The 14,762-nt window shown below is 38.2% G+C and overlaps 1 protein-coding gene across 14 annotated transcripts in view; it reads left to right on the forward strand.

Annotated features, from left to right (window-relative positions):
* Nucleotides 1-14,762, forward strand: part of TCF4 (transcription factor 4) — a 349,462-nt gene that overhangs the window by 45,044 nt on the left and 289,656 nt on the right. The gene's annotated exons all lie outside the window — the stretch shown is intronic.

Raw genomic sequence — 14,762 nt, forward strand, 5'->3', positions numbered from 1 at the left:
TATTACTCACTCACATGGTAGCATTTTCGAATTCAGTGATCTTCAAATAGCATATCCTGGAGTTAATCATGTGAAAGAGATAGATATATTTTTACATACATGGGCATACATACTCAATGACCTTAGCACTGGTGGAGGTCTTATTCTCAGAATATATTTTGTTTTGCTGTATTATATTTTTCTGTTAAATGAAATAATTTGGACAAAATAAATATGGGACATAGTCTTTCAAAGCAATAGTCAGTGATTGAATTTATAAAGTGGAAAAAATGAGCGAAGTCTTGTGGATATAGAAGAAATCTTGATAGACCAAAAACAATGGTTTATTGATAAAATAGATGTTTGTGAAAGAGAAGATGTATCCTTTCCTTTGCTTTCTTAATTGTGAGGTTTTTCATATGTCTCAGACTTAATCCTTGTAGAACAGGAACATATTTGTTGACTTATTTAGATAGCTACCAGCCTGTATGAGGAAGAGTAAATTCATATGTAAGGAATTTCTCTAACCTGTTGTAAAAATGTAGTAACAATGGCTTTTATAATTTCTCAGAATATATAGTTTAACTCTTGATCAGGCAAACCAGGGGACTGGTATAAAAAATACACAAAAATACAATAAAATACAAAAAAAAATCAATTACATTTCTCAGTAATGAAGACCTGAAAATAAGTAAAGATCTTTGTAACTAGTCAAAAGAGATGTCATCTAAAATTAATTGCATTGTGTTGAACATCCATTTACTCTTAGACAAAATATCATAATTATTTAGTGAAAAAAATTTTGTTCTCTGTTTTTGAGATGTTCTCTTTGTTTTGGGGGTCTACAGATTTCCTGTGATATGTCCACATCTATTTTTAAATTTATTTATTCTGTTTCTTCAATATGCTGATTTTGTTATCTTTCAAAAACTCTGAAAGTGTCTCAGCTAATAATTTGTATATCACCTCTTCCTCATTCTCTCCATTTCTTTAATGGAATTCTTAGAAGGTTTTTGGAACTTTTCATTCTATACTGTGTCCTTTGATATCTATCTTATATTTTCTCTCATTTTTACTTCTCTAATTTCATCCCTAAAATATAAGCTCTATTAGGATCAAAGTCTTTGTTTTGTTCAGTAATATAAACCAAGTTTTTACAAGAGTGATTAACTCAGAATGGATGTACAATGTACAATAGAAGTATTTGTTGAATGAATGAATGATTTCTGCATAATTCTGTTTTTTAGTTAATATGCTTTCATTGTATCTGATCTGCTGCTTAACCCAAGTTCTGTTTTCCTAATTTCAAAAGTTATATTTTTGTCAGTGTTCTAGTTGTTTCCCTTTCAAACTTGTCCTTTTATTGTGATTTCTTTTCCTTCTTTGTCGCTACTAACATTTTAAATACAGTTGTTTGTTTAATCTCTTTCAAATTATTGTATTTGTCAGGATCTAAACAAACAGAAGCCAATCTTCTATCTTGTTTCTGCTGACTCTTCCACAGTGGATTGCTTTGCATATGTTTCTAATTTTTGATTGTGAGCTCATCTTCATTTGGGTGTTCGTTTTCTTTGGAAGTTTCATGTGCTCTGGGTTATGCGAGTTCTTATAACGTGGTTTTATGTTAGCTCCTGTCAGTTTCCCAGGAGTTCCATTGGTCTGGGATCAGTTTTTACATTAATTTTATGGCTTGGAGTTCCCAAACTATGCAAATAGTATAAATTCAGATTTTGCAGCTACATATTGAAAATGTTTAGAGGTTTGATTTCTCATAGGCAACTCTCTTTTTGCCCACCAGAGCCATTGCCAAAACTATGTACCTTGCCACTTCCCTGAATCAATGACTTGGAGTCAATAGCCTTTCCAAATCTTTGGCTTTGTGACTGAATCATAGGACCCGTTTCTCAGTGGGCATTAAAAGTCCAGCCCCTATCCCTTAGAGCCTATAGTTCTGCTATAGTTTCCACTTATGTGTTTTCCACTCTAGCTGTGAATTACCTCTGGGAATCTCATTTCTTTTGAGTTTGGGTATGTATTTAACTTCTTTTCCCACTATTATATTTTATCCAGGATTGTATGCACGCATGTGTGTGTGTGTTTGAGCAAGAGTGCATAATCTCTAATCACTATATTGCTGAAATGAGAAGTCCTCTTTCATTTCAAAGCTCAATTATTGTATAGATATTTGCTTTTTACTTCTGAATGTGGTATGAAATGACTCCTGAATCTGGAGGGTTTCTGTCTGAAGTATTGAACCTTCATTCTTTCATTTTAGTCTATGAAATCTTCCTATAGTCTTCTTAGATAGAGAGATAGTTATCTAGAGAATATATGGAAAATGAATTTGTTGTCCGTTTTTGTATTTGTTGTTTGCTAATGGATCACTGCATCAGATATGCCTCATATTGCCATAATTTTTCAGTTGCTTCATTTGAATTTAGTATTTAGCTGGGAAGGCACTGGCAAATCAGTATGATAATCAACACTAAAAGTCCTGGGAGAACCTGGACAGTTTGTCACCCTAATCTGGGATCCCTTCCAGAGACTAAAGAAATCCTTTCAAGACTTTCCTACTGTGTAGCCTCCTGGCTCAGGCACCAGCTATGGTGTTATATTCAGACTTCTCTGTTAGGCCATGTTTTAATATATCCAGATAGTAAAGATAAATATCAATCTATTAAAAAAGAGGCCTTGAAATTATCCTCGTCTTACTACATAGGCCAAATGTTCCCAACCAATGAGAGGGTCTAGGAACATCATCAAGATTATTTTATTTAGGTTGCCTGTTAGTGGGGAGGGGCACTGGTGGATTATGTTTTAGAGATACATTCAATATTGTGGCTCAGTTGAAAAGCCTGCAAGACTGCATTTCACGTTGATTTTATTGTAGACATCTGTGAAGCAAAGCAGAGCCAAATGATAGCATACTCACTTACCAGTAATGCAAATCAAAGGAGCAAGTGATAACACAATCACTCCTAACACCTTTGCCCTTTTTCTCTTGATTTGAGCTAAAGACCTGTGTCTGCCCTCTAAATCCAGACAAGCAAATGAGGGCCCACCATCAAGTTAACCATTACCTGGGTAACTCTCCATGTACTGTTGGAGCAGTGTATTCTCTTGAATTAAAATCTGTTCATCACTCCTGGCAGCAGAAGTCCCATAACATGGGAGGCAAAGGGGAGTCGTTTAGGTAGACCTCAGTACCCTATCCTGCAGGGGACAAAATGCCCAGCAGGCCCTCCAAAAACAGTTTCTAAGTTATGAAAACTTAAAAATTCTTAAGATCCTTGGCCACGGCAACTAACAAAAAAGACCCGTTCCTCAGTGTGCGCACACATGCCCCCACACACGTGCACACATACATCTTCCTATTTCATGGGAATGAGAATCTCCTATTATTAACAGCACATAATTCAAATTACCAGGCAAAAGGGGAAGGAAACAGTTGAGAAAGGAAGGTAGTGTGGCCAGAATGCTAGAACACTTGTTTTCAGTTTTTTTGCAAAGAGTGATACCATAGTACTTTGCTTTTTCTTAAAAGCTTTCAATTCTGGAAGTACTTTTAGAAGTATGATGGCAGACACAAAGAAAGAATGCTCTTGGTCCACATTTTTTCAATTGTACCAGCAATGAATCTCAAAATATAGACTCCCCTGAAATTTTAAAATATTCATTTATTGTTTATATCCTCAGTCTTTGGAAATCTGTCTTGTGGTAGTTCCAATAATATGACTTGAATACAGTCTTCTGTCATAATGTCTTATATAGTGGGGCCACGTTCTAATAACTATAAATTTTCTATTTTCTGATACTTCTGAATAATTGTGTTGACTACAGTTGTACTTTTGTAAAGTCACTAGTTTTTGAAAGTCTTTGTATGTTTAGGGTGGCACTAGGTTACTATAATTATATTCATGATAATTCTGTTCTTATAGATTTATTCCTATGGAGCTATGGTTTCATAGCCTGAAGTTGAAAAGAGGTTTTTGGAGCTTACTATTGCTCCCCTCCTTTGCCCCTCACACTGCTACTGTTGTTATATAAGAACACATTTTTGACTATTGGAGGAATTAAGTTTTTAGAACTTTTAAGAGTAATATTTTTTCTATATTTCACAGTAGGAAAAAAATGGACGTATTAATAGTTTAAATGTTCTGAGATCCTTCAAGGTCATGACATGAGAAACATAACAAAATATTACTATTGATATTGCTTCTCTGTATTTGCTAATGAAGGCTTTATAATTTTAAAGTCTAGGGAGTACTTGAAACATAACCAAGATGACAAAAAATAATGACTTTAATATTTTACATTGGGGCCAGATTAGCCTGCTAAAAATATGAAGTATAGTTTTATGTAGAATGTATCTTAGATCTTGGATCTAGAAAGTAGAAACACATTTTTTTTTTTTTTTTTAATAAAAGCTTCACTAAGATCCTTTTATGGATTTACTGGTTTGTTCTCATTTGTCATTGGACCATTTCCAGATGTAAAGTATTCTTTCTTGCAATTGCTATGGATTATACTACTATCAAGACCAGGTGTATGTTGTTTTATAGCCATTTTTCTTCTGATTTTTAATGCTGAAACTCATAGAATGCCTTCAACTGATAATTTCTCTACCTATTAATTGGACCAAGGCCTAAACTCTGTATTTTTGTCATTTTTTCTATTCCATATTTATTTCTGCTTCAATTAGTTTTTGTCTAGCAAAAATGGAGATGATTTTGCTCTTTTTTAGGATTTACCTCTTAAAAAAAAATATATATATATATTATTGTTCTCATTGATCTAGTAAGGTTCACAGACAATGAAAAGAATTAAAAAAAATGGATCCTTAAGGTTTGGTAGTATTACAATTTTCTTCTTTCCTTCTACTAAGTCAGAAATAAAAAATGTGTACTACTTTTGTTTTTAAAAGGGCAGTTTTGAAAATTTATGCTTACATCTTTCCCTTTCTTTTTCTGTCGCTTTTATCTTAACTAAAAAAAGAATGGCCTCTACACTTATATTTTCCCATTTTAGTAGAGAATTTGGATTCATTGTAGACTGCTAAGATTTCCCCACCTTGACAATTCATGGCAGAATCTCATATCTGCATGTACCGTAGGCATTTGCTAATCATGATTTAAATAATGCCAGTAGAGATCACACTGAAGTTGAAGAATTGAGAGCACCAGCCCTGAAATGCTGGACATGGAGACTATTCCTAGTGGAGTATCAGAGCAGTTTTCCCACGAAGTGTGGTGGTGTTGGCAGCCTCAGTGCAGATTATAACCGTTGTTAGCCAGAAGGTGTTAGCTATGGTGAGGTCTCTTTTTGGAGAGTGCAACAGAGCATGAAGAAAGGAACCAGAACCTCTGTTTTCTTGTCTGTACAGTGAGGGTAAGAATTGCTCGTGCACATTTGTTCTGAGAACGGCTGAGGCACACTAGACTGGCATACTGTAGAGTTTTTTCACTCATTCTCCACTGTGTCTTTATGTTCATGTGCTCACAGGAACGTAATGGAATATATAGTAACATCATGGCTTTTTTAGAGATTTATTTAGTTGTTTTAGAGAGACACACACACACACAGAGAACGTGCATGCGAGTGGGGGGAGGGGCTGAAAGAGAGAGAGAGGGGAAGCAGACTCCCCGCTGAGCATGGAGCCCCGTGCAGGCTTGATCTCACAATCCTGAGATCATGACCTGAGCCAAAACCAATAGTCGGGCACTTAACCGACTGAGCTTCCCGGGGCCCCGGTTCTTTCAAGATTTAAATTGTTTATAGCAGTTTTAGGTTCACAACAAAAGTGAGAGGAAGGTACAGAGATCTCCCACATACCCCTTGTCCCCCATATGCACCGCTTCCCCTGCTATCAACATCACTCACCAGGGTGGCACATCTGTTATCGAGGATGAGCCCACACTGACACAACGTAATCCCCCAAAGTCTGTAGTTTACATTAGCGTCCTTCTTGGGGTTGTACGTTCTATGGGATTGGACCAATGTGTAATGACATATATCCATCATGATAATATCATACAGAATATTTTCACTGCTCTAAAAATCCTCTGTGCTCTGCGTGCCCCTCTCCACTTTGCTGCCAGCAATCACTGATCTTTGTATTGTCTCCATAGTTTTGCCTTTTCCAGAATGTCATGTAGTTGGAATCAGACAGTATGTAGCCTTTTCAGATTGGCTTCTTTTACTTAGTAATATGCATTTAAGGTTCACATCATGATATTCTAAAAGCTATAGATATGATAGATTTCACAGGCTTGCAAAAAAGGCTTTTTAAACTGAAATTTAAATTTAATTTGAGAGGAGTCCTAATTTGCCTGCTCAAAGAACAGTAGGGTTGCAGGAAGGACCTAAGGCAGCTACTAACTTTTAGGTCCCAACTCCTGTTCTACTGTCTCACTTTGTCATACAGTGGGGAAGTCTGGGTGACATTGTGGTGGTCAGAAACCTAAGCTTTCTCTTCCCATCAGGGAGGAGAGTGGGGAGCAACTGACTAGGAAGTGGAGAGACTTCTCAATTCCTCCATCCCTTTTCATTTTTCCATTCCTTGCATGGATATACTGCCCCTCCCTCAGTTACATGTCCCTGCCCAGTAAAGCATTTGCAACACCCTCACTGCTGCATTTTTCTTCATGATGCTTGACTGACTACCTGACCTATTTGTGCATTCTTTTGTTGTGTGTCTCTGTTCTTCTCTCCCTTCCATCCCCACCATGTAAGTTCCGTGAGGGCCCCGTCTTGCGCATTATGCATCCTCAGTGCCTGGCACACAGAGTAGATGCCCAGCAAATTTTGTTAAAAGAAAGAATAAAGGGATGAAGAAGGAGAAATGAGACATTGAGAGGTGGAGCAACACTGAGGAAGAAGACGGAAATATGGCGATGAAGAGTAGTCTTATACTCGTTTGAGATAACAGAAAATTGTCAGTACTGAAGGAGTTTATTAATGTTCACCATTTCAAAAATTATGGTTGCCCTAGTCTTGTGTGTTGTAAGGGGTTTAGGCAGTGTTACCTGGAGATTCAAAGTTATACATTTTTGTTAAATGTTTCCTCCTGGAAAAGTCAGTAAGGGTTGCAGAAGGTCTAGGAACTTATCTTTGAAGATACTTTCTCATGAATTTCCAGCTCAGACTTGCAGCTTTTGGGGGCTGAGGCTGCTAGGTGATCTTGAGGGCAGCTGGAGAGGCTCTAATGGGGTCCAGCTGTGTACCCAGAGAATGTACCTTCTCGGGATAACATTAGCCGGGTAGACCCCTGCCCTCCCTGGTTTCCTTTGGGCTTTATGGGTCCCTGTGGTCTGTTGCATTGATCTTGCATTTTCAGGTTTTATAACAATTCTAAACATGTGAGGGTACGTATTTGCTCTTTGATGTGCCCTTTGATAGAAGCCAGAGTGCTTTACCTGGGCCTGTGTTTAATAATGATGGGGGGGGGTCGCATGCCCCGTGGCAGTGGGCTTCCTGGGGAGGCTAGTTTAGTGTGCAGCTTTTCTTGAGGTTGTCGATGGGCAGACTTAAATCGTGGGTGTTTCTTGTCTTATTTTTGAAAATGAAGTATATTAAAGATAGACCTGTAGTCCTGCTGGTATTTTGTTTTTCATCACATCTTGTGTAATGTGGCCACTTGCTAGAAAAGATGGTAGGATGGAAAGGAACATTCAGGGACACAAATGGCAATACTTACAGAACTGTATGGTGGTTGTGATTTTCTATATTTTTTTACTGTATTATATCTGTATCTATATCCGCATTAGAAAGCAGTTGTTATATATCTGTTTCACAGATACAGAGTTAAGGCACATGAATTTTAGAGACCGGCTCACTGTTTTTTGTGGATGGAACCTAAATTAGAATTCGGCGCTTTTACCACTAGATTTGTGAAAAAAATAGAAGATGGTCATCGCATTTCTATGGACTCTTTCAAGGCAAAAGGGGAGAGTGTTTGCCTTTTCCAACTAGAACTCAGAGTATAGACGTTGAATCATAGAACCTTGGGATTTGAAGGGTCTTTAAGGGCACCTTGCACTTTTTTTTTTTTTTTAAGATTTTATTATTTATTTGAGAGAGAGAGAGAGTGCGTGTGCATAGTAGGGGGAAGGGCAGACAAAGAGAACCTCAAGCAGACTCTGGCGCTGAGCCCGGGGCCTGATGTGGGCCTCGATCCCACAACACATGACATCATGCCCTGAGCCCAAACCAAGAGTTGGATGCCTAACTGTCCGAGCTCCCCAGGCGCCCCGGGCACCTTGCACTCTTGAGCTGACCTTACCTCTTCAAGTGAGACTGCACTGTGAGGGACTCAGCTGTGCTTGGATCTCTCCATTGTTTATATTCTAAATATATCAAACTAATGAGAGAAGTGGACAAATCTCCATATGCTGTGGCCAGCAGCACTTATCAGAGGTGGTCACATCATGATTTTCTATCTTCCTGTGTTTTCCAGCCTTTCTTGGCCACCAGTCCTCCAAAAGAAATCACCTCCCTTGTGTTCTGCCTTTAATTTGGAAGAGATTGGTTTGGAAGAGCAACTAAAGGCACCCCCTTAAACAGCCCCTTAGAAGCTGGTGTGATTAGCAGATGGTACCTAAGGTTTAAGAACTTAGGTCTAGCCATGGCATACCGATGATGAGAATATGTGATGGTGATGATTATTAGCTCCTTAATCCATTTTTAACCACATCATTAGAATTGACAGTTGTTTGTGGAAGATTCACCTCCTGAATCATAAGCTAGGTGATTCCTTTTCGGAAATAATACTGTGGGCTTGAAGTGTGTAGACCTTACACTGCTAAAAATGACCCACTTCCCTTGTTTACTCCTAATTACTTTCTTGTTTGAATTTATTAGTGGTATAAATCCAACTTTGAAGTCATACATTGGGCGCAAACTCTATTTAATGAAATGTAAATTTGATACATTGTTGTCCTAAGCCAGTTTTATATTATTGATGGTTTTCTATTTAATCAGGGAGAAGAAATAAGTTTTTTTTCTAAACAGGTATGCCATATTATGTTCTCTGTTTGAATATAGTATTGATTGGTCATGTCTGATGATGTTCATCAGACTAAGCAAAGTATGTTTGTATTTGTTGTCTTAGGAGGCTTTTTATTCTTAAACATTAATGAACTCGATAATAAATCTTCAAAGGTGGAATACAGCCAAATGCAACTTATAATTTTCCCAGGCTCTATTGATGTCCCTAGCCACCCAATGAAGACTGGAGTCATTCACATGATAGGCAGGAGAATACGGACACCATTTATTAAGTGATGATTATTGATTACATTGAGTTAATGAATATTAGCTCTGATATATTGCTGCTCACAAAATAGTAGTGGCCATATCAGTAGAAAAATTATCCTAATATGTTATGCATCAGATACACACACACACACACACACACACACACACACACTTACACACACACACACGTGTATCTGTATTCCTGACCATATATATCAAAACCGTGACATGGAAAGCTTCGTTCTATTTGCTATCTTTGTTGGGACTCATAAATTAACTTAATTGTTCACCTTCCTCCATTGTTTACTTATTGAATCCTTTTTTGATGCCAACCGTAGTGCTAAATATTGAGAATAAAAAGGTCATAAGACACAGTTCCTGCCCTCAGGAGTGAAAGTAACTACTTATTATCCAACACACACCCAATGGTATAAGAAACCTGTATAGAAGATACTCTGGTAGCCCAGAAAGTACCTTCTCTGCCTCAGAAATGCAGTCAAAAAATTTTGACAGTATCATTTGCAATCTAGTGGTATTTTCATAGAATGTCTGTTTCTCAAGAGGGCCCTTCCCTACATCTTTAGTTTTTATTAGCTTTAATTTCTTCATGCTTCTGTAAAAACTGTTTGCTGTTAATTTCGAACACTGTTTTCATGGATTTTTTTTTAAAGTGGTTATCTCTTTCATTTTGCTTTACTTCCCTCCTGGCTCTTATATATATTTTTAAAAAAATATTTTTATCCATATCTAATTTCTGCAACTTTTAAAAAACTTTCCAAGCAGTCACCTCCTGACCCTCTTTTTCCCTTAGCTATCCCCCCCTCCCAGGGCCATCTCCCTTTCTTTAGAGCCCCCGCATTATGCTATTCCTTTACAGTCCAGCCATCTGCCTGTTTTAGCCTCTTCCTCACTCTCTCTGTTTCTTCTATATAGATTTCCCCATATGTCTGCTTCTGCCTTTATCCACAAGTCCAGACACTCCTCCAAGGCTTTCTAACCACCCCATCCTGGTGTCCCGTCTGTTCATAAATAACTCTTTCATCCGCTTTGGATCCCCAACCCCCACTCTTTCTAAAAAGAGTGTGCAAATAAACCCAAAGTGCACGGAGCCAAGATGCACAGCATAGTTGTGATTTAGAATAGACTTTCTCCTTCCCATCACCTGTTTCAATCCTGCTCTTCGCTGCTTGCCTACGTTGTAATATCTCCACAGTTCCTTTTCAATTTTTGTGTAGTACTGGATGCAAAGTTATTTAATATCTTCATGGGAAAGTTGTTGCCTCTTCCTGGCAGACCATTTTGCCCTAACCAGTTACTCAATCTCTCTCTGCTGCCTAGCGGTTGCTATTCTCGGAGGAGTCACGTTTGAACCTTTTGTTCTTCAGAAATTAACGTAATATGTCAGAAACAGCAGTCTCCCTGCCCGGGTGCTTGGCAACCCGAAACTCGGTAGATATGTTCTTTTGCAAGTCTGAGTTCTAGAATATGTGCCGCCAGAGGAGTGTCACACAAGAACCCGCAGAAATGGCAAGGCTGAGGGCTGTCAGAGGTTCTAGAAATTTAAGATGTCCCACATCCTCCTCCTAGCATTGTGTACTAGTGACAGTCCCCTCCCTCCTCACCATTCAAGAGTAAACACTGGCAATTTGCTTCCCTTTAGAAATGTGTTACTGTAGCCATCGGAAAGTTGTTAATGTTTTTCCTTCCCAGTGTCAGTGATAATTTTACTCACAGAGTCCCTGCAGAGATTTAGCTCAGCAGGAAGTAGATCTAGGTAAGATTGCCTTGAAAGTTGATCTAAAAAACTATAAATGCTAACTATATTTTTCCATTTATTTAAAAAGGAAATCTGAGGGATAACTAATTTGATTATATGGTCTAACTAGTGAGAGCTAATAAGAAGTTACGCAATAGCTAGGACCTCATTCCCCACCCGCCCCCTTCTCTGTGGTGAAAGAAAAGAAGTTACCGATTAAAATGATTCACACTCTATTTCAGTAAGGGTGAAATGTCATGGTAAAAATGAAAGATGGAACTGTTTACTCCCGAGATGTTGAGAAAAATCTAAACTCTGTAGCTCTCCTGGAGTCCTTTGGGAGCTAAATATTTTACCAGGAACAAAATCAAAAGTCTCTAAAGAATAAGGCATTTAGTTTCAAATGCCTCTGACTTTCTAAAGAGTTCTTTTTGTTTATATTCAAGAAACAGGTTTTAACTGCAACAAGAACATCAGAACCAAAAAAAAAGAGAAATGTTGAAAAGACACTAAAAACAACAACAAAGGGGCACATACTACTGATCAGGTTTCTTTTTGGAATTTCAAGTCAGTCAGTAATGAGAAAATGTGAATTTCTTGGAGAAATTTAGCTGAGGGTCCTAAGTCTTCCTTTTAAATGACACTGGTGCATCAGCCAATTATGTTTAATATTTTTGCTGTTGTTGAATTTCCGTGGAATTCTGATCATTAGATGTGCACGGATCCAAATTTGTAGCTTATGTATATTTTTGCTTTTGCATCTTGGCAAAAATGTGCTGTTAGTACATCTTAGACTCAGGAAGATTTAAAAAATTACCACTCATTTAAGAACAGTCGTTGGTTAGAACACAGTTTTATTTCCAGTGTATTTCCAGATTTATTGACTGTACAAATATGTGGTATATTATAGGTAAGCTCTGGGCTATTGACTAGATATGAATGGATCATGGTTATGGTGATGGTTCTAAATGGGGGTACATAATAGAAGAATAAAATTCTAGACTTCTTTTTTATTAGATGAAGTTGTTTTTCTTACCCATACCAAATTACTTATCAAATGTGAGGTACCTTAATCTTATTAACAACCAGCCTTCAGTGCATTTATTTTTTACGTGTGTGCAGAATATCATACATCTTACAGATCATGGGGAAGATATTTCTTTGCTCTTGGAATGGCAGGCGAAGGAGTAGTGGCAGCCTCATGTGACCGATTTTTCAATTTCAACCCTCTTGCTCCCTACTAATTAGAATCATATGGTCATACACTTTTTTTTTTTTTTGAAACTAATTTCTTAAGATTCAGCAAAATAGTTTCAAGGTTACCTTTAAGCAGGTACAAATATCTTAGCTCTTCTTCATGCTTTCTGCTAAATTGGCTGTGGTCTGTGAGAGCTTAATTAGTTGAGGTTCAGTGCTGTTGATTTACACCGAGGGTGTGTCTACACTGAGCATTTTTATAACAGAAGATATATTTTGCTCTCATTATTGGTTTTTTGTTTGTTTGTTTGTTTGCCACTTGGACATCTTGGGGAAGGTCATTGTAGAAAGTTTTGAGATTTTCAAATTGGATTCACCTCCTTCCCCCCTGCCCCAAAATGTAGAAGCTCAATAATGTCTGCATTTTGTTCACTTAGCCTGTGTTTATGGAGTGCTTATGATGTGCATTGTGTTTTTTAATTGCTGGTACCCTGAATATTTAGAGAAAACAAATAACCTCATGCATTCACTGTGTGTTTGCAGTTATCATCTGGTTGAATTTGCACCAGGCTATCCAGGATGTTAAATTCCAGCCATCGATGGTGTTTATAGGTCTCAGAAGAACCAGAGATGTGCATCTGATATTTGCTGCCTCAATATTTCCCATTCTTTGAAGGAATTTGTTTGTATTCATGGAAACAATTTCTCACCAGTTTTCTTTCTGGAGAGAAAACAGTTGTGTTTTGATTTTATGGCAGAACAGAGATCCTTCCAGATTCTCCTGCTGTTACAGGCCCTATTACTCTCTGCTCACCTGATTTAGATGAACCTCCATGTGACCTACCAGGACAGTGGCAGATCTGCCATTGCAGTTTTATAGATGTGGATGGGAAGGTAGTGTTGGTTATGGTGTCAACACCGCCTTAGAGGTTCACATGAGTGAGGGGATGTCAATGGTGACTCGGCAGCCTAGCTGGCAAGGGGAGACACACACCTGGGTTAGCCACTTCTCCCCTCATCTCCTCTTTTCTTTACTGTTTTTCACAGAAGAACTTGTGTGGGAGGTGTACAGTTTTGCCTCGCTTGGGCTTCTCAGGTGAAATGTACTTGTTGAGCTCCCTGGGATAGTTTGGTTCTAGCATCTTGGTGGATTGAGCCTGGAGCAGAATTCTTGATTTGGGGTTCATGGAGGAAAGGGAAGGGCCCCTAAATCTATATATGCCCCTTTAGGTTTTGGGGAGTGTGTGTATGGAGTTTCTTAGGTTCTCAAGAAGATTCAGTGACCTAATGTTAAGGCATACTGCCACGGAAGAATGGTCAAGAACCAGCTTCAGGGGTAGTTCTGGCCCCAAAACTGGCCTGTTGTTTGTAATTAATCTGAATGCCTCGAAGCACGGCAGAGCAGTGGAAGGGGCATGAGGTCCCACCCAACCTTTTCTCTGATTTGCTTCAAGGATTTTAGATCGAAATCCCTAGTCCCTCTGTATAATAGAACATTTCCTTGACCTTCCATAGGCAAACACCTAAGACTCATCTGGCCTCGCACAGTGTAAGAGGTGAAGTGAGCTCCAAGCATGAGGAGGCAGAGCAATCTTGACCAACAGTCAGATCCCATGTTAGATAGACAAGAGTGGTGTGTGCAGTAAAGTGAATTTTTTATGTTTTCTGAAGCGTAGCACATTTCTTTCCTCTTTGTGGGTCTATAGGTACCCTGTTGAGTCCAGTGGAACTCCAAAGGGGCTACTGATGACACACAAAAATATTGTATAGCTGGTTGACAAAGATACTTGGAATGGTGCTATGAACGGCTCCGTGACGTCTGATGTCAGTATCTATAAAGGACAAAAAAATCCTAGAATATATACCTATGGCTCAGGATCCTTGACAGTGGTTTCACAGCACTTCCAGGGGAAATGTGTTTGCAGATAATTATTATCAACAATAAGGACCACCAGCTTATTTTTTCTTTTCTCATTTCTCACTGTTCCTGCATGAAACTGGGGTAAACCTCATGGTGTAGTGCAAAGCTCACACAGCCTGCCGGTTCAGCACTGAGGGCAAGTAATGAATGGAGTTTTCCAACTCTGTATACATGAGGCTTGTTTACTTTGTGTACAAGCTTTGGGCCAGTGATCTGGGAATTGGGTTGTTAATCTAACTGGTTTTAGCATTTTTAATCATGTATTTTAATAGGGAGGTAACAGAGGGTAGGGGCCTCTTTGGCCTCTGGTGCCAACAGTTGTTTGGAGACTCAGGACTTAATGCAGTTATTTAACCTCACAGTGCCTAATTTTCTAATCTATAAAATGGGGTTAATTATAGGTATTTTGCAGGGTTGTATTGGTGATTAAGTAAGATAATACATTTCAGGTTTCTACTGTGAGTAAGACCCTCAAATTTACTTTTCCTTATTACTAAAAAGCAAAATAAAATTGAGGGATTGGGAATTTCACCTACTGTCTTTAATTTAGAATGTGCTATTTCTCCAGTATGGTTAGAAGGATATTTTTTCTTTATAGAGGGTCATTGACCTTCAGAAAAAAAAAATCAGTCAGCAAAAGGTTACATGGAAATA

Source organism: Halichoerus grypus, chromosome 13 (assembly GCF_964656455.1).
Source record: "Halichoerus grypus chromosome 13, mHalGry1.hap1.1, whole genome shotgun sequence".
NCBI lineage: Eukaryota > Metazoa > Chordata > Mammalia > Carnivora > Phocidae > Halichoerus > Halichoerus grypus.